This window comes from Oncorhynchus tshawytscha, linkage group LG05 (assembly GCF_018296145.1).
Source record: "Oncorhynchus tshawytscha isolate Ot180627B linkage group LG05, Otsh_v2.0, whole genome shotgun sequence".
Taxonomy (NCBI): Eukaryota; Metazoa; Chordata; class Actinopteri; order Salmoniformes; family Salmonidae; genus Oncorhynchus; species Oncorhynchus tshawytscha.
This window is the reverse complement of record NC_056433.1, coordinates 22564591-22586981: the sequence shown is the minus strand read 5'-3', so window position 1 is coordinate 22586981 and position 22391 is coordinate 22564591. Positions and strand designations below refer to the sequence as shown.

The window sequence follows — 22391 nt, the reverse complement described above, 5'->3', positions numbered from 1 at the left end:
AGGCTTCTGTGATAAGTACTGCAGCATGATGGAGTGTGTCTGGATGCGTTTGGATTAGGTGGGCGTTTTGAGGTCCAATATGTCACCACTGACTTCTACATGCAGCATCTATTAAGCTTCTGAAAGAGTTCAAAAACAACAAAAATATTTACTATGTTTGAATCTGCTCGTGGAACATTTCATTCCAAAATCATGGGCATTCATATGGAATTGGTCCCCCCTTTGCTGCTATAACAGCCTTCACTCTTCTGGGAAGACTTTCCACTAGATGCGGAGACTTACTTCCATTCCAGCTTCACACTACTCCAGCCGACACTTGGCATTGCGCATGGTGATCTTAGGCTTGTGTACGGCTACTCGACCATGGAAACCCATTTCATGAAGCTCTCGACAAAGTTATTGTGCTGACGTTGCTTCCAGAGGCAGTTTAGAACTCGGTAGTGAGTGTTGCAATCGAGGGCAGTTTATTTTTACACGCTACTCAGTTGGCTTGTGTGGCCTACCACGTGGCACAATGCTTTGTAGCAGGTAGCATTCTCCTAGCATCTGCCAAACCCAGATTTGTCCATCAGTCTGCCAAATGGTGAAGCTTAATTCAGTCGAAGTGGTAGGCCACACAAGCTTAGAGAATGGGACCGGCGAGTACCGGAGTGCAAAGCTTCCTCTGGAAGCACAAGAACTGAATTGCTTGTTTTAGAAACGGTATGCTATGTTAAACCGTATATAGTCTATGTTTGAACCCCAAACGCACATGTAGCCCCAGTTCAGTTGTGCACTGCGAGTGTGCAAATGCATGCTAACATCAGACAATTTACCAGACTCAGTTGACAGCTGACCGCAAGTTTCATGTAGAATAAATTCCATCTCCGGCTTACGCTCACACTCCTGCCTTCTTGTCATTATTATAATCCAAATGTGTGCTGACTGATCAACACCGGGTCAAGTTACTTTTCAGTGTTCCCAGAATATCTGAAGTCGCCATCCACAGGTTAAAAGTAGTCAGGGGGTGCAGGTACCGCACACGATGCGCCCAGGTAAAACAGCAACATCAGAATCATTGCTTGCGCAACCTTCTGTGCGCAGTCAAAAGAAGATGAAATACTTGCTAACTTAGTTAGCTACAGTTGAAGTCGGAAGTTTACATATACCTTAGCCAAATACATTTAAACTCAGTTTTTCACAATTCCTGACATTTAATCCTCGTAAAAATTCCCTGACTTAGGTCAGTTAGGATCACCACTTTATTTTAAGAATGTGAAATGGCAGAATAATAGTAGTGGTAATAATAGTAGTTACGGTTTTCTTCCGTAGAAGGAGAGTCGGACCAAAATGCAGCGTGGTTAAATCGATACATGTATAATAGAAGAATAAACATGATAAATACAAAAACAATAAACGTACGTGAATACCGAAACAGCCTAAACTGGTGCAATAACACAGAGACAGGAACAACCACCCACGAAACACTCAAAGAATATGGCTGCCTAAATATGGTTCCCAATCAGAGACAATGAGAATCACCTGCCTCTGATTGAGAACCGCCTCAGGCAACCATAGACTTTGCTAGAACACCCCACTAAGCCACAATCCAAAACCTACGGAAAAAAAACATATATAAACACAACACAAAATAAACCCATGTCACACCCTGGCCTGACCAAATAAATATATAAACACAAAATACTAAGACCGGGGCGTGACAAGTAGAAAGAAATATTAATTTCAGCTTTTATTTCTTTCATCACATTCCCAGTGGGTCAGAAGTTTACATACACTCAATTAGTATTTGGTAGCATTGTCTTGAAATTATTTAACATGGGTCAAACATTTTGTGTAGCCTTCCATAAGCTTCCCCCAATAAATTGGGTTAATTTTGGCCCATTCCTCCTGAAAGAGCTGGTGTAAATGAGTCAGGTTTGTAGTCCTCCTTGCTCACACACTCGTTTTCAGTTCTGCCCACAAATTTTCTATAGGATTGAGGTCAGGGCTTTGTGATGGCCACTCCAATTCCTTGACTTGGTTGGCCTTAAGCCATTTTTCCACAACTTTGGAAGTATACTTGGGGTTATTGTCCATTTGGAAGACCCATTTCCGACCAAGCTTTAACTTCCTGACTAATGTCTTGACCTACGAATATTATAAGACTCGTTTTACTGTGGATCTAGATACTTTTGTACCTGTTTCCTCTAGCATCTTCACAAGGTCCTTTGCTGTTGTTCTGGGATTGATTTGCACTTTTCGCACCAAAGTACGTTCATCTCTAGGAGACAGAACGCGTCTCCTTCCTGAGAGGTATGATGGCTGCGTGGTCCCATGGTGTTTATACTTGTGTACTATTGTTTGTACAGATGAATGTGGTACCTTCAGGCGTTTGGAAATTCCTCCCAAGGATGATGCAGACTTGTGGAGGTCTACAATTTTTTTGTCTTGGATTATTTATTTTGATTTTCCCATGATGTCTGGTAAAGAGGCACTGAGTTTGAAGATAGGCCTTGAAATACATCCACAGGTACACCTTCAATTGACTCAATTGATGTCTCTGAAGATTCTAAAGCCATGACATAATTTTCTGGAATTGTCCAAGCTGTTTAAAGGCACAGTCAACTTAGTGTATGTAAACTTCTGACCCACTGGAATTGTGATACAGTGAATTATAAGTGAAATAATCTGTCTGTAAACAATTGTTGGATTGTTGCTCGAGAATTCCTATGATATCGTGCACCAGCTGTTATTTACAAAAATACATAGTTTGCCGCCCCTTCTCTTTCCAGACGCCGCTGTTCTATCCTGCCAGTGCAGCGTATAACCAGCCAGCTGTATGTTGATAGTGTCGTCGTTCAGCCACGACTCCGTGAAGCATAAGAACGTTGGTTGTTTAATTTTCCACATAGGTCATCTATTTCATTCTCCAAAGATTGCACATTTACTAGCAGAATGGAAAGAAGCGTGGGTTTATTCAATCGCCTACGAAATCTCAGAAAGCGGCTCGCCCTCCGGACCCTTTTTCTCTGCCTCTTCTTCACGCAAATCACTGGGATGTGGGCCTGTTCCCGAGAAAGCAGTATATCGTTCGTGTCGGCCTCGTCAGACTCGTTAAAGGAAAAAAAGGATTCTTTCTGTCCGTGGTGAGTAATCACAGTCCTGATGTCCAGAAGTACTTTTCAGGTTATAAGAGACGGTAGCGGCAACATTATGTACAGAATAAGTAAAAAAATAAGTTACAAACAACGCAAATAAACAAGGAAAAAAACACAATCGGTCGGGGCACATAAAACGTCTGCCTTCTTCTCCGGCGCCATCTTAAAGGGTAAACCGTGTTTGTTTCTAGTAACCTTTCATCTTTCAGGCTTCTTCTTTTTCTTTTGACTTTATATGGCGGTTGGCAACCAACTTTAAGGTGCATTACCACTTCCAACTGGACTGGAGTGTGGACCTCGGTTCTTCTTTTAATCTCTCACGTGGGTATATGCTCCTAAAAACCAATGAGGAGATGGGAGAGGCGGGACTTGCAGAGCCCCAAGCGTCACAAATAGTTCCAAGTTCTGTTTTAGCGCCTGGTGCCAGGCGCTCGTGAGGATTCCTTGGTGCAATGATTGAATAACATGTATGTCTACATTTATTTTGCAACGCTTGCACAAGCGATGCAAGCGATGTGGTCAGCATGTAAGGACCGCCTCTTAGGTTTGACGTGACATGGAAAGGAGCTGACAAAATAGATTGTAATGATGCAGCCGACCACTGGAAAGAGCCCGATACATGTTTATTTGACAGAGAAGCCTCTGAGGTGAGAAATTAATGAAGTTATGCTAGAAAATTAATAAAGCTGTTTAAACATATCAGTAATTACCAGTAGTCTTAAGAGGCTCACAAAGTCCATACAATCCAAGTACATGTCTATACATTAAACAGAGCAGTTAAATTGAGATGGATTAAAACAAATAACCTGCCCTAACATGTACTAATTGATGAAATTTGTTTTTAAAATCAGTTTTCCCCCTTAGATGAGAACAAATATTTGAAGAAAACAACATCTGTTCGCGGTGCATCCCAGAGGTACTAGAAGGTTAGGGCTGACAGGAAACACCTGAGAGCTCCCATGGTGCTGTGGTGGCTGGGCTGCCTGGTGGCACTATAAACAACACTGTCTTATTACTGTTCGAGACTCGGCCTTGCAGAAGCCTGGCAGGTAACATGGTGTCTCCTGAGCACTCATGAATATGGGCATAATACTCTTTCACTGGTTGTGTTTGATGTTACTCTACCTTGGTATTAATTGACATACAGTAAAGCCTGATGGTGAATGATCATTCTAAGACCTAGTGTATACAGTAGGGGTGTTTACCTAAGGCTATAGCATTGCTGTCCTCCGGCTACACCATGGTGCTACCTTACAGAGTGCTGTTTAGGCTACTGTAGACCTTCATTGCAAATCAGTCAGTTTTAACCTCTTGATGCTACCCATCCCGGATCCGGGATCGTGACTACGGCTCAAGCTCATTAGCATAACGCAAAATGCGAAAAATATTCTTAGAAATATTTAACCTCCACACCTACACAAGTCCAATAGCTCAAATGAAAGATAAACAACTTGTTCATCTACCCAGCAAGTCAGATTTCTAAAATGTTTTACGGCGAAAACATAGCACACATTTATATTAGACCACCACCGAAACAAAAGGCAAGCGGCGGCCATTTTGTCCCAGAAAATATAAAATTTAAAAGTAGGATTAAAAAATAAATAATTCACTAACCTTTTGAAAATCTTCATCAGATGACAGTAATATTACATGTTACACAGTACATTTTTTTTTTCAATAATATGCCATTAATATCCATAAATCTCTGTTTACAATGACGACATTTCAAAAAATGCTACTCAAAATGTCCGGAGAAATTATGATAGCTCCGACAGATAACATCAGATAACAAGCAATAAACATGACTAAATATACATGTTCTACATATAGTTACAAAGATACACTTCTTCTTAATACAACCGCTGTGTTACATTTATTTTTAACGTTACAGAATTCGTTCACTAGTCTATGCTATGAGTCGGCGCTCAGATATTAGCAGTGTCTCCTCTACGTTTGGAGTCCACAGAAACCCAAAATAACCACATAAATATTCCCTTACCTTTGATGTTCTTCGATCAGAAGACGTAGAAGGAGTCATACTTACCCAATACATCGTTTGGTTTCAAGTTGTGCGTCTTTGTATTAGCATATGCTAACAGCTTCAGCTGAAATGCACCCAAAATAACTTCTGCTCCTTCTGGTCCCGCACTCTTGCGCATCAAATCTTCAAAATTACATATTATATGTCGACTAAACTGGTCAAACTAAGTGCAGAATCGAGCAAAATGATGTTTTTATCATGTAAAACAATGATCATACATAGAACAAACGAACCGGCTTCAACTGGTGTCTATTGGAAAAGAACGTTCCCCAAATCGGCCGCGCGCAATAGAGTGCATGTATGTAAGAGTGAACCGGGCATTTTCGCCCGCCAAAGGATGAGGGAGCGCGAAATTCAATCGGTAGCTGCCTGGGAAGGGTGGGGGCGATGACGTCAAAGTTGACCCAACTTTTCTCTTGACAAGAGAGTTTGGGAGAAAGGCTGCCCTGAGAGTTCTGCTTTACATACAGACATAATTTAAACGGTTTTAGAAACTTTAGAGTGTTTTCTATTCAATAATTATTATTATATGCATATATTAGCAATTTTGGAAAAAAATATTTTCAGTTTACTATGGGCACGCACTTCCTCCAACGGGGGCAGTATTGAGCCATAAGCTCAAGAGGTTAATCAATCAGTTGGTGATGTGAATATATTTAGCATAGTTTTATCTAAAAAGTATAATGTTTTCAATGTTTTACAATTTGTATTTTATGAAATTCACAGAGGAGGATGGTACTCCCCATCCTCCTCTGAGGAGCCTCCACTGGTTGAATCTTAGGTTTAGCATTAGCAGTAAATGGTTTATGCCACATGTTTTGTCGTGCCATACGCCACTGTGCAGAGGTGTGTCCCACACTACTAACGATGTGCTATGCCACTGGCATACATCCACCTCATTATCCATAGCAGAGGCCAGCGTGTGGCATCCAGAGAAATAACATCAGTTGAGCTGAGTGGCGACCATGTTTGTAGGACGAAGGTTTGCACATCACTGTGGCAAATGTCAGAAACTGGTGCATTTTTTTGCATTCAATTTCTGAAGGTCAAACGTCTTCGGTTTTGTTTTATTTTTTCCTATCTGTTCTCTTCATTCTTCCTCTACACTGTGCACCCACTGCTCCGCTCCTATTCAATGTTCCTTTTCCTTTCTCCCTTTCACAGCGCTTCTCAGTACTGATGGCAACCACTGGGACCACAGGGCACTGACTTGTTACAGTGCATTGGTGTCTCACTCAAACCCATTTAAATTATAAGGACTTTCAATATATATCCACATTCATTTTCACCATAAGGTAGAGCGTGTGAATAATACAGTATGATTTTGTATCGGATTCCTCTGCTTTTGCTTCGTAAATTTGTTATGACTGTTAACTTGTAATGTTCTGATGATAATCTATATGACATCACATTGATATCACTGTGGGCTAAGTCTTAATGACAGACTCAGATGTTTCCAGGAACATTTTGCTACTCAGCATGTTTTTCGTTCTCTTTCAGAGGAGATGGTTTCCTTAACCTTTTTCATTCTTTCATTGTGTCATACTCCAAGCAATGAATGTATGTACTGCACTTGAGATGAGAACAAACTGAGCTTCTATAGACATTCTCGTACTGCACAGGTATAGACCAATGATGAATTACACAAGGTAATCAAATACAATTTCCTTCAGAAATAGTATGACCTTCAGTTCCATGTTACTGTAAGGCAGATAGATTTTTCTCCAGATTTCTTGTGCTGTATGTTTTTCCTATTTATTTAAGGCTCCTGGGTTTAATAATGTACTAAATGTTTTCCTACTCACAGGCTCGCACATACTTATACATAGACACACATACAAACATGTACTCTGAGTCTTTTGTTCTCTCTTTCTCTCGAACACACACAGACACACCCACAGACAGACAGACAGACAGACAGACAGACAGACAGACAGACAGACAGACAGACAGACAGACAGACAGACAGACAGACAGACAGACACACACACACACACACACACACAGAGATAGACAGACAGACAAACACAGACCGGCACACAGACACACAGACAGAAACACAGACAGACAGAACACACAGACATACAGACACACAGACAGACAAACAAACACACCGACACAAATACACACACACAGACACAGACACATGCACACACAGACAAACACACAGACAGACACAAACACAGACAGGCACACACACATACACACAGACAAACACACAGACAGAAACAGACAGACACACAGACAGACACACAGACAGACACACACAGACACACAGACAGACACACACACACAGACATACCCAAATACAGACATACAGACAGACAAGCACTCAGATGGGCAGACATACACACACACAGACAGAGAAAAACACAAACAGACAGACACAGACACACAGACAGACACACAGACAGACACACAGACAGACAAGCATGCAGACGGACAGACATACACACACACAGACAGAGACAGACACACAGACAGACACACATAGACAGACACACACAGACAGCCATACAGACAGACAGACAGACAGACAGACAGACAGACATACAGACAAAAATACACAGACAGACAGACACAAAGACAGACAGACAGACAGACAGACATACACAAAGACAAACACACAGACAGACACAAAGACAGACAGACAGACATACACAAAGACAAACACACAGACAGACGCAAACACAGACAGACGCACACACCGACAGACACCACACACAGGTACCAACAGACACACACAAAGACACTGACAGACACACACAGACACCGACACACACACACAGACACACAGACACCAACACGCAGACACCCACCCACACACATACTTAAACACACAGACACTGACACACAGACACCGACACACACACGCTGACACCGACACACACACAGACAAACACACACAGACAGATAGACAGTCACACACACAGACAAACACACAGAGACACACACAGACGGACCGACATACACACACACAGACAGAGACAGAGACAGAAACAGACAGACACACACAGACAGACATAAAGACACACCGACAGACAGCAAAACAGACAAACAGACAGACAGACACAAACAGACATGCACACAGTCAGACACACACAGAAAGACACACACAAAGACACACACACACCGACAGACAGACACACACACACACACACGCAGACACCGACAGACAACCACACAAAGCCACCGACAGACACACAAACACAGACAGACAGACAGGCACACACACAGACACAGACAACAACACACAGAAACCGAGAGACACACACACAGACAGACAGACACGCAGACAGACAGACAGACAGACAGACAGGACAGACAGACAGGACAGACAGCCACACAGACAGGCAAACAGACAGACACACACAGACAGATAGACACACACACAGACAGAAACACAGATAGATACACAGACAGGCACACACACAGACAGACATAGACAGACACACAGACAAGCAGCCATACAGAAAGACAGACACACAGATGGACAGACAGACACACACACACAGACGGATGGACAGTCACACACAGACAAACACACACAGCCAGACAGCCACACAGACAGACACACAGACAGACAGACAGACATATAGACACACATAGACAGAAACAAAGATAGATACACAGACAGACACACACACAGACAGACAGAGACAGACACACATATAGACAGTCACACATAGAGTATAGACAGTCACACATACAGACAAACACACACACAGAGACATACAGCCACACAGACAGATGGACAAACAGACAGACGGACACACAGAGACAGACACACAGAACGACAGAGGCACACAGACGGACACACACAGACAGACAGACAGGCACACAGACAGACAGACCCAGACATACAGGCACACAGACACGCACATAGACAGAAACACAGACAGAGACATAAACAGTCACACAGACAGACAGACAGACAGACACACAGACAGACGGACAAACAGAAAGGTGAACAAACAGAGACAGACACACAGAATGACAGAGACAGACCCAGACACACAGACACACAGGCACACAGACACATATACAGACAGACAGACAGCCTTCCAGACAGACAGACAGCCTTCCAGACAGACAAATAGACAGACACACACACGCACACACACACATAGACTGAAACACAGATATACAGTGGGGCAAAAAAAGTATTTAGTCAGCCACCAATTGTGCAAGTTCTCCCACTTAAAAAGATGAGAGAGGCCTGTAATTTTCATCATAGGTACACTTCAACTATGACAGACAAAATGAGAAAAAAATCCTGAAAATCACATTGTAGGATTTTTTATGAATTTATTTGCAAATTATGGTGGAAAATAAGTATTTGGTCACTTACAAACAAGCAATATTTCTGGCTCTCACAGACCTGTAAATTCTTCTTTAAGAGGCTCCTCTGACCTCCACTCGTTACCTGTATTAATGGCACCTGTTTGACCTTTTTATCAGTATAAAAGACACCTGTCCACTACCTCAAACAGTCACACTCCAAACTCCACTATGGCCAAGACCAAAGAGCTGTCAAAAAACACCAGAAACAAAATTGTAGACCTGCACCAGGCTGGGAAGACTGAATCTGCATTAGGTAAGCAGCTTGGTTTGAAGAAATCAACTGTGAAATCAACTGGAAATCAATTATTAGAAATGGAAGACATACAAGACCACTGATAATCTCCCTCGATCTGGGGATCCACGCAAGATCTCACCCCGTGGGGTCAAAATGATCACAAGAACGGTGAGCAAAAATCCCAGAACCACACGGGGGGACCTAGTGAATGACCTGCAGAGAGCTGGGACCAACGTAACAAAGCCTACCATCAGTAACACACTACGCCGCCAGGGACTCAAGTCCTGCAGTGCCAGACGTACTGGCTTAAGCAGGGGGACACATGTCCAGGCCCGTCTGAAGTTTGCTAGAGAGCATTTGGATGATCCAGAAGAAGATTGGGAGAATGTCATATGGTCAGATGAAACCAAAATATAACTTTTTGGTAAAAACTCAACTCATCGTGTTTGGAGGACAAAGAATGCTGAGTTGCATCCAAAGAACACCATACCTACTGTGAAGCATGGGGGTGGAAACATCATGCTTTGGGGCTGTTTTTCTGCAAAGGGACCAGGACGACTGATCCGTGTAAAGGAAAGAATGAATGTGGCCATGTATCGTGAGATATTGAATGAAAACCTCCTTCCATCAGCAAGGGCATTGAAGATGAAACGTGGCTGGGTCTTTCAGCATGACAATGATCCCAAACACACCACCCGGGCAACGAAGGAGTGGCTTCGTAAGAAGCATTTCAAGGTCCTGGAGTGGCCTAGCCAGTCTCCAGATCTCAACCCCATAGAAAATCTTTGGAGGGAGTTGAAAGTCAGTGTTGCACAGCAACAGCCCCAAAACATCACTGCTCTAGAGGAGATCTGCATGGAGGAATGGGCCAAAATACCAGCAACTGTGTGTGAAAACCTTGTGAAGACTTACAGAAAACGTTTGACCTCTGTCATTGCCAACAAAGGGTATGTAACAAAGTATTGAGATAAACTTTTGTCTGTTCTAGTTGAAGTGTACCTATGATGAAAATTACAGGCCTCTCTCATCTTTTTAAGTGGGAGATCTTGCACAATTGGTGGCTGACTAAATACTTTTTTGCCCCACTGTATACACAGACAGACACAAACACAGACAGACACACACACAGACACACACACTGACACACACACTGACGGAAACACAGACAGACACGCACACAGGCAGACAAACTCACAGACATATAGACAGACATACACACACAGACACACACACAAACAGACAGACAGACAGCCATACAGACACCGACAGACAGACACAGATGGAAACACACACTGACACACACACTGACGGAAAACAGACAGACAGAACGCACACAGGCAGACAAACTCACAGACATATAGACAGACATACACACACAGACACACACACAAACAGACAGACAGACAGCCATACAGACACCGACAGACAGACACAGATGGAAACACAGACAGACACGCACACAGACAGACATACACACAGACAGACACACAGATAGAAAGACATACACACACAGACAGACAGACAGACAGACAAACAGACAGACACAGACCGTTTGTGTGTGTCTGTGTGTCTGTGTGTCTGTGTGTATGTATGTATGTATGTATGTATGTATGTATGTATGTATGTATGTATGTATGTATGTATGTATGTATGTGTGTATGTGTGTCTGTCTCTGTGTGTTTGCCTGTCTGTGTGGCTGTCTGTCTGTGAGTCTGTCTGTGAGTCTGTCTGTGTGTGTGTCTGTCTGTGTGTCTGTGTTTCTGTCTGTGTATGTCTGTCTATGAATCAATCTGTGTTTCTGTCTATTTGTGTGTCTATCTGCCAGACATACAGCCATACAGACACAGACAGACAGACATACACACTCGACACACAGGCAGACAGGCAGACACACAGACATACAAACATACTGACACACACACAGACAGATAGACAATCACACACACAGACAGACAGCTACACATACAGACACACAGACAGACACACAGATACAGACACATACACAGACAGACAGACAGACAGACAGACAGACAGACAGGCAGACAGACAGACAGACAGACAGACAGACAGACAGACAGTCAGGCACAGACACAGATACAGACATACATATATTCTGACACACAGACACACACACAGACAGACACATGCAGACAGACAGAGACACACATAGACAGAAACACAGACAGACACACATACACACACAGACATATATACACACACACACACACACACACACACACACACACACACACACACATATATTCGGACAAACAGACACACTCACAGACACACGCATGGACAGACACACACACAGACAGAAACACACACAGTCACACGCACACACACAGAAACCTACAGACAAACACATACAGACACCGACAGACACACTCACACACACGCACAAACACCGACAGACACACACACGCACAGACACCGACAGACGCACACATGCGCACAGACAGACGCGCACACACAGACACCGAGAGACACACAAAAACACACGCGCAGACACCGACAGAGACACACACACACACACAGAGACACCAACACACACACACAGAGACACTGACAGACACACCCACACACAGAGACTCCGGCATACACATACACACAGACACCGACAGACACCCACATGCAGACATCGACAGACACACACACACACACCGACAGACACACACCTACAGACACACACGCACAGACACAAACACACAGACACAAACACACAGACAGACAGACACAAACACACCGACAGACAGACAAACACACAGACAGACACACACACAGAGACACACAAACACACACACGCACAGACACACAGAGGGAGAGAGAAACAGAGAGAGAGAGAGAGAGAGAGAGAGAGAGAGAAATCTGAACCAGATGTGCATACACAGGCTGTTGTTTCTACCAGCTGCTCCTCTCTTTGTGTCTGAAGTTGTTGAGTATTTATTTTGTTGACCTCAGTTGAGGATTGTACTGGCCTGGCCTCTCCTCTACTTTTCTACCTTTGTTGTGTCTCCTCTGTTTCTCAACACAGATAGATGTCCTTCATGCACATTCGAGCATAATGTTGTATGTGGGTTTAGTTGTTTCCCATGCAAGCCCCTAGTTAGACACCTCTTACATGTTCCCATCATAGCTCATAGATATCTTGTGTTTCCCATGATACTCTTACGGATAACATCTTTCGGCATTGAGGCTGGATGACAACGACTAAGACCAGGTAGTTGATTGATTCTTCATGCGCTTTGAATATTAATGTATTCCCCTCTAGCCTTTCTGATGTGCTGCAGCACAGCTCAAAAACATAAGCCGGCGCACAGCCAGAAAGATTGGTTTGTGTGGAGGTGCTGACTAACGGCGAATAACTATAAACTATCAAAATAAAGAAAGTCGCACACTTCATATATAAACTCCCAGCAATTGAATAGGTATTTACCAACATTTCGGCATCACTGTGCCTTCCTCAGGTTCAGCTCAGAGAACAATTAATGGCCAAAGTTGCCTGGATGTTGGTAAACTTCAATAACGAATACACCATAATGTCATTATGGCAGAATTGTCCTAAACAGCACATTCAAGATGTGGAGGTCATAGTGATTGAGAGCACAATTACGTAGATGAATAAGTATGTTATTTCCAAATCCTGCCGCAACTATCACTCTGAGAATTAGGAGCTGATTTGCATGCTGCTGTAAAGGTTACGTCCTCCATTGTCAGGAAACACAGGGTATTTATTTGTTAATATCCTGTGTCCGCTCTACTCTGCAGAGGGGAGAAATACAACTATTTTGAAAGTGCCAGTATATAGAGGAAGTAAATGACGATGGAGCGGAGGAAAGAGGGAGCGAGAGGGAGTGAGAGGGAAGGAGGGAGGGAGGAGGGAGTGGGAGGGAGGGAGCGAGATGGAGGGAGGGAGCGGGAGGGAAGGGGGGGAGGGAGGGAGGGAGAGGGGGGAAGGAGTGGGAGGGAGGGAGCGAGATGGAGGGAGGGAGGGAGGGAGGGGGAGGGAGGGAGGGAGGGAGGGAGGGAGGGAGGGAGGGAGGGAGGGAGGGAGGGAGGGAGGGAGGGAGGGAGGGAGGGAGGGAGGGAGGGAGGGAGGGAGGGAGGGAGGGAGGGAGTGGGAGGGAGGGGGAGATGGAGGGAGGGGCGGGAGGGAGAAGGGGGAGGGAGGGAGGGAGAGGGGGGGAAGGAGTGGGAGGGAGGGAGCGAGATGGAGGGAGGGAGAGGGAGGGAGGGAGGGAGGGAGGGAGGGAGGGAGGGAGGGAGGGAGGGAGGGAGGGAGGGAGGGAGGGAGGGAGGGAGGGAGGGAGGGAGGGAGGGAGGGAGGGAGGGAGGGAGGGGGAGGGAGGGAGGGAGGGAGGGGGGAGGGAGGGAGCGAGATGGAGGAAGTGAGGGTGATGCACCCATTAGGGGGTGTTGTTTACCTACATTCCCTGCACGTCTAGGTTCACTCTGACGGCCACATGAACAAAACACCACCAGTCTCTCTTTCTATTTCTCTCTCTTTTTCTCTCTCTCTCTCTCTTCCTGGGGATTGTCAGTGGAAGGCCTCTGCGTCATTGTAAATCAGGTGCTTATTTTTGCCACGAGTCCGTCTGACTCATTCTGATAAGACTTCTCTTTGATGAAGTGGCTCAATTCTCCAGTATGCCACGTAGGGAAGGGGCCCACACGCATACACTTGCTTTTGTTCCTTAAACACTTCCGTACGGAAGTCCAGATAGGATTTATGAATAAAAAATGATTCACTCGTTTTGTCGATCACTAAATCATTTTCTTGTGATCACGACATAACAAAAGTTGTTTTGTAGAGATCACGAGAAACTCTATAGGAGAGGACATATTGATGATAGGTTGACAGTATGGCTGAGGCGGCGAAGCCCACGGTGGATCAGCGCATCCGTTTTTATTCTGATTAGGGATTAACCCAGGCAAAAATTGTATTTATGTCGGTCAGTTACAGATGGCTTCCAGTATTGTCTCCAATACAATCACATTTTTAAAAGTGCGGTTGCACTACTATTTTAAATGGATTGAATGTGGAATGTTCAGTGCAAGAAAAGTTACCATTGAGGTCTGTGGTTGCAGACAACCAATGAAAGTTTACCAGACTACCAATAAAAGTTTATTTTAATCTCTTTAATAGTTTTAACAAGGAGGTTGGCCTGTCAATAGCAGCAAAAACAGTCACAAACAACAATTAACAAGTAGTAACAAGTAAAACAAGTTCAACAGATGAAGTGAATCACATGTCGAGGTTTCTAAATATTCCAACATTTTATGAAGACTACAGTCTATTTTTAATTTCAGCCACAGTGGTGGGCAACATGTTGTGGTGTTGAAGGACATCTTTGCCATTTATCCAGTTGTAAAAAAATCATCTCACTGACGAGACACATACTGGAACGTGCAGTTTGTTTGTCATTTGTAATTCCTCAGTTTGCCGTTGTTTGTCTGTTATTGCTGGCGCTATAATAAGAAGGCCCAGGCATATACTGTACACTAGCACATGGCTACTTATAACAGATGTGTTCTAATCAAAGGTCTTTTGTCATCAATACGTCCACTCCTATTTATAGAGTTTATCTCGACAAAACAACTTTTAGGTGCTGATAATGAGATAAATAAGTTGTTTTCTTCATGTGTCCTCTCTCCAGGCAGATTGGGTCAGTGGAACAACTCTTCATTTTTTACTCTGTTGAGAGTTTTTGTTGTTTGTCCTCCTGATGTCTCCTGCTCCCTTCTGTAACCTCACAAATCACTCTGGGAGCTGCAGGCGGCATCGGGCCCCTGACCTAGAGGCTCAGTTAGCATCTATTTGATTTGCCTTTTCCTCTGTTTGCTTTTTGTTTCTCTTGGAAACACTCAAGGATCCTAGGTTCCCATGATAATAGTGCCCAGCGTTTTGGGATGACTAATCTTGGCCAGGCTGCGCTAGCTGATCAATACAAGATGACACCGGCCTGTAATGGAAAGTTGTGCTCTTATCAGAACCTGATGCATTATGGCTCAGACGCAAACACCTTTTTTTCTGTCCCGGGCAAAATCCGGCAGGCCTATTTGAGGCTCCATTTCACTCAACCAGCGTTTGTTTCCAGGGCTAAACATGCATCTCCTTGGTGACAAAGGCAAGAGAAATATTTCTCCCCCACCTGAAGGATTCATATGACGCTATTACCACCAACTATCATTTCTTAGTCTGAGCCAATGCCCAAGACCTGAGGAGAGAGAGCCACATACAGCAAAGCACAGGGGTAGTGATCAAGTCTCTTACAATCCCTTTAAAAGCATTATTGTCAAGACTAATCAAGTTCATAAAAGGGGAGTTTGACATTTATGGCTCATGAATGGTCCATGTTTCCTGCATGTTCAGTGCTGGCTGGTTTCTCTGGGGAGGTAGGCTGCTATGACAGGGCCAGTCACAGTGAAAGGTAAGGGGTGGCTAGAGATAAAAGTAAAATGTTGTTTCTTATTAAGCAGGACTCCAGTACACTCCACAGAGCACAGAGGGAGGAACTCAGGCCTCCACTTATCCCAGCCGCTGTATGCATGAGAGGACTTCATACAGATACAAAAGTGTCATGACTGTCCACGAGAATCCAAGTAGGTCAGATCAGGTTTGCAATGAATAACTTCAGCCAGGCTCCCTCTCACCCGCAAAGGTGGGAGGAAATAACTAGTGGTGATTAACAACTCACATCCTGTCATAAATCAAGAGGAGATTCGGGTCTCACGTTCTAAAGCGAATTCTTGAACAATATTTCTAACATAGAACATGGGAATTGTCAGAGGCGATCAATATAACACTAATGTAATTTTGTTTGTTATTTTGGGATGTCATTAAAAATGTTACAAAGGAAAGGCTAACTTGGAAAGTATACCCACTACATGTATGAAGTGTCCATCCTATGTGTTGTGCATTTAATATGAAAAACGATTAAAGTGTTTTTGTTATGAGAGGGATGTGATTTTAGGAGCCATAAGTGATAATTGTTTTACATAAACTTTACACAGTGACAAGTCACGCCCCTGAGTGAGGTCAGAGAGCGTGTCAGCCTGACGGAACCGCCCTTTCAAACAAACCGTATAAAATTATGGGTTAAGAATTAACATACAATACCAGAGAGATGTAGAGCTGCAGCTATACGTTTAAAGTGGTTTGAACTCTGAATCTTACCATGAGGGAGAGACGATAAACTTACCTCCCGGACAGTCACTGGTACGACTGATTAGCTGTCCTAAGTAAAGTATCTTCGAAAGCTAATTTAAGTGGGACCATTCTACTACTCTGTTCAAACCATCATATTACGCTACTCTCATCATCCCACTGGGAACCATCAACACGGCTGGCTAGCCTATCTTCAAAGAAGCATCTTCCAGAGCGAATGGAAAGAGAATAAACTCTGTAGTTCTGTTCAGGACTACACGACAAGTCACCGGGTACCAGACGACTGCAGAGGAGAACAACAGTAGAAGACTTATTGGAACCCTGTTGAACAATCAGAGCCTTACAAGTGTGCCGCGAAAAGGCCCAACCCCCTTTCCAAGTTGGTCCAGTTCCGAGAGAGATACCCGGCGAACCAAGGCATTTCACGTAAATACATTCATGATTTCTTACTCCAAGCGGGCGGTGGTTCGTGTGCGAAGTATAGGATTAATGTAAGCGAGAGTAGTTTCTAAATGTACCAACGTTAAGTGTCTCTGTCCCTCTCTCTCTTGCCCTCTTCATGTATTTTGTAGCAAGCAGCCATATTGTTGTTAATCCGCTAGGGACCTGTTTTTAAGCTATTACGTGTGTATGTTTATGCTGTTACCATTTAATTAGCTAGTAAATAAAGAAATCAATTTGTGTAGTACTGAATCATAAGTAAGGCTCCGGTTTTTGCAGATGCAAGGAGGATACGACTGTTCAGAATGATGATATGATACAAAATTATGCTTATTAAGTTGACTGTTTATAGATGTGATCGGTAAAGACCTTTCAGTTTAATTTGGGAGATGGTAACTCTTTAAAGAACCAATTTCGTGGTGCCCCAGATCCTAATTAGTTAATTGTTACCTGATTAATTTAATCAGGTAACAATTAAACATAGTCAGTTGATTAGATAAATAACAGTCATCAGTTTAATGTTAAAGTCAAGTCACGATGAGGAACCTGTGAATAATTGATTCGAATAGAATTAGAACCGTTCACATCATGTACATTAGCCTGTCGGATCAAAGTGTTCTCTGACATTTTGACGATGAGTGAGAACGTGTGAAGATGAACATGTGAAGATGAACGTGCTAAAACTAAAGGACAGAGGATGAACTTTGCCCTCACATAAGCATGGCTAAACACAAGAGTGGTTCTCCATGCATATATGCCCATGCTCAGGAGAACCTTGGTTATGATATATGGCTTGCTTAACATTTGAGTGTCTCTCAAAAGCAAGATTCAGAAATAGAGATCAAGGACAAATCCAGCCCGTTCTGTCTTAAAAAGGAGTGAGGCATATTATTTTTGGTAGGACAGAAACAGATGTAAACTGTCTCAAAAAAAGTTAAGGTACGGATTAAGTAGAAAAGTGTGATTTATGTGCTTGTTTGAGATGTAAATAATGGTTGAGATGAATAATGTATTATCTCGGAGTAACTTATCCTCCCCTTATACTACTCAGGCCACACTGGGAAAAAGTGGAGCATATCATAATTCAATCGAAATCTTATAAACTATGTCTGTAAGGAATTATTCCACAGAACTGCAATAACTTCTCAAGCCAAACCCAGGCAGAGTTGGAGCGCGTCCAGCTGGTCACCTGGTTCTCGTATGGTTGCAGACAGAGACAGATGCTAGCTCCTAGTGAATGGTTTGAATTCCCTAGTACATCCATGGCTCGGCCATCTTTGATTCCTATTGGGATGTATTTGTACCATTTTCTATAAGGGCTTGGTAAAACAATAAATCTTTATCTCCCCCACTCTCTTCTTTCCTTTTCTCCTCCCTCTATTTCTTGGTCGCACAGAAAAGATTGATTTCACCACGTGGCCCAGGCTACCATTACTTTCTCTTTTTATTCATTTTTTTTGTCGGGTTTTAACTGAATGGCAGACGAGCTCCCACTGTGGAGACCACCCACTGTGGAGAGCACCTCAGCAGCCCTCTCTGAAATGAGACAAATGTGTGTTCTTTTAATCTGGTCACGTTTGCGTTTAGCCAGCCTCCTTCCCTGGCTCTAGGCTGCTAAACTGCTGGAATGATGGATGAGTAATCAAATCAGTTGCTAATTGGTGGTGGCAGGACCTCCTTATAGTTTATTCCAACAGGAACAATATTGATGCCTAGTGTAGCAGGCTGTTCTAGACATACTGCAGGTAGGTAATGAGGTAGACTGTTGTGTTAAGATGGGGTGCACTAACATCGCCATCATCTGAAAAGCAGCTTTAATTTTGGCACACGATGGTGGCATGTACAGTTGAAGTCGGAAGTTTACATACACCTTAGCCAAATACATTTACACTCAGATTTCTGACATTTAATCCTCGTAAAATTTCCCTGGCTTAGGTCAGTTAGGATCACCACTTTACTTTAATTTACTTTAATAATGTGACATGTCAGAATAATAGTAGAGAGAATGATTTATTTCAAGCTTTTAATTCTTTCATCACATTCCCAGTGGCTCAGAAGTTTACATACACTCAACTAGTATTTGGTAGCATTGCCTTTAAATTGTTTAATTTGGGTCAAACATTTTGGGTCGTCTTCCACAAGCTTTCCACAATAAGTTGGGGGAATTGTGGCCCATTCCTCCTGACAGAGCTGGTGTAACTGAGTCAGGTTCGTAGGCCTCCTTGCTCGCACACACTTTTTCAGTTCTGCCCACAAATATTCTATAGGATTGAGGTCAGGGCTTTGTGATGGCCAGTCCAATACCTTGACTTTGTTGTTCTTAAGCCATTTTTCCACAACTTTGGAAGTATGCTTGGGGTCATTGTCCATTTGGAAGACCTATTTGCGACCAAGCTTTAACTTCCCGACTCATGTCTGGAGATGTTCCTTCAATATATCCACAACATTTTCCTTCCTCATGATGCCATCTATTTTGTGAAGTGCACCAGTCCCTCCTGCAGCAAGGCACCCCCACAACATGATGCTGCCACCCCCGTGCCTCACGGTTGGGATGGTGTTCTTTGGCTTGCAAGCTACCCTTTTTTCCTCCAAACATAACGATGTTCATTATGGACAAACAGTTCTATTTTTATTTCATCAGATCAAAGGACATTTCTCCAAAAAGTACAATATTTGTCCCCATGTGCAGTTGCAAACCATAGTCTGCCTTTTTTTATTGCAGTATTGGAGCAGTGGCTCCTTCCTTGCTGAGCAGCCTTTCAGGTTATGTCGATATTTAATTTTTAAATTTATTTAACTAGGCAAGTCAGTTAAGAACAAATTCTTATTTTCAATGATGGCCTAGGAACAGTGGGTTAACTGCCTGTTCAGGGGCAGAACGACAGATTTGTACCTCGTCAGCTCAGGGATTTGAACATGAAATCTTTTGGTTACTAGTCCAACACTCTAACCACTAGGCTACCCTGCCGCCCAAAAAGATATAGGACTCATTTTACTGTGAATATATATACTTTTGTACCTGTATCCTCCAGCATCTTCACAAGGTCCTTTGCTGTTGTTCTGGGATTGATTTGCACTTTTTGCACCAAAGTACGTTCATCTCTAGGAGACAGAACGCTTCTCCTTCCTGAGCGGTATGATGGCTGCTTGTTCCCATGGTGTTTATACTTGCATACTATTGTTTGTACAGATGAACGTGGCACCTTCGGGCGTTTGGAAATTGCTCCCAAGGATGAACCAGACTTGTGGAGGTCTACAATTTTTTTCTGAGGTGTTGGCTGATTTCTTTTGATTTTCCCATGATGTCAAGCAAAGAGGCACTGAGTTTGAAGGTCGGCCTTGAAATACATCCACAGGTACACCTCCATTTGACTCAAATGATGTCAATTAGCCTATCAGAAGCTTCTAAAGCCATGACATAATTTTCTGGAATTTTCCAAGCTGTTTAAAGGCACAGTCAACTTAGTGTAAGTAAACTTCTGACCCACTGGAATTGTGATACAGTGAATTATAAGTGAAATAATCTGTCTCTAAACAATTGTTGGAAAAATGACTTGTGTCATGCACAAAGTAGATGTCCTAACCGACTTGCCAAAACTATTGTTTGTTAACTAGAAATTTGTGGAGTGGTTGAAAAACGAGTTTCAATGACTCCCAAACTAAGTGTATGTAAACTTCCGACTTCAACTATATATAATGGCGTGTGGTGCAGCAGAGTACATGTGTGATTCTGTGACACGTCAGCCGTACCGCTGAAGCCAAACTGTATGTGTGTTTGTGTATGTGTTTGCATGTGTTTCCGTGTGTGGAGTGGTGGCTTCTTGTGGCGCTACTGTTGATATGTTTATAACACCCCGCTGGATGTCTTGTGACAAAGTACACTGCTCAAAAAAATAAAGGGAACACTAAAATAACACATCCTAGATCTGAATGAATGAAATATTTTTATTAAATACTTTTTTCTTTACATAGTTGAATGTGCTGACAACAAAATCACACAAAAATGATCAATGGAAATCAAATTTATCAACCCATGGAGGTCTGGATTTGGAGTCACACTCAAAATTAAAGTGGAAAACCACACTACAGGCTGATCCAACTTTGATGTAATGTCCTTAAAACAAGTCAAAATGAGGCTTAGTAGTGTGTGTGGCCTCCACGTGCCTGTATGACCTCCCTACAATGCCTGGGCATGCTCCTGATGAGGTGGCGGATGGTCTCCTGAGGGATCTCTTCCCAGACCTGGACTAAAGCATCCGCTAACTCCTGGACAGTCTGTGGTGCAACGTGGCGTTGGTGGATGGAGCGAGACATGATGTCCCAGATGTGCTCAATTGGATTCAGGTCTGGGGAACGGGCGGGCCAGTCCATAGCATCAATGCCTTCCTCTTGCAGGAACTGCTGACACACTCTAGCCACATGAGGTCTAGCATTGTCTTGCATTAGGAGGAACCCAGGGCCAACTGCACCAGCATATGGTCTCACAAGGGGTCTGAGGATCTCATCTCGGTACCTAATGGCAGTCAGGCTACCTCTGGCGAGCACATGGAGGGCTGTGCGGCCCCCCAAAGAAATGGCATCCCACACCATGACTGACCCACCGCCAAACCGGTCATGCTGGAGGATGTTGCAGGCAGCAGAACGTTCTCCACGGTGTCTCCAGACTCTGTCACGTCTGTCACACGTGCTCAGTGTGAACCTGCTTTCATCTGTGAAGAGCACAGGGCGCCAGGTGAATTTGCCAATCTTGGTGTTCTCTGGCAAATGCCAAACGTCCTGCACGGTGTTGGGCTGTAAGCACAACCCCCACCTGTGGATGTCGGGCCCTCATACTACCCTCATGGAGTCTGTTCCTGACCGTTTGAGCAGACACATGCACATTTGTGGCCTGCTGGAGGTCATTTTGCAGGGCTCTGGCAGTGCTCCTCCTTGCACAAAGGCGGAGGTAGCGGTCCTGCTGCTGGGTTGTTGCCCTCCTACGGCCTCCTCCACGTCTCCTGATGTACTGGCCTGTCTCCTGGTAGC

At 43.7% G+C, this 22391-nt stretch overlaps 1 protein-coding gene across 1 annotated transcript in view; it reads left to right on the top strand.

Annotated features, from left to right (window-relative positions):
- Positions 1-22391, top strand: part of LOC112250171 (exostosin-1) — a 298882-nt gene that overhangs the window by 133693 nt on the left and 142798 nt on the right. The gene's annotated exons all lie outside the window — the stretch shown is intronic.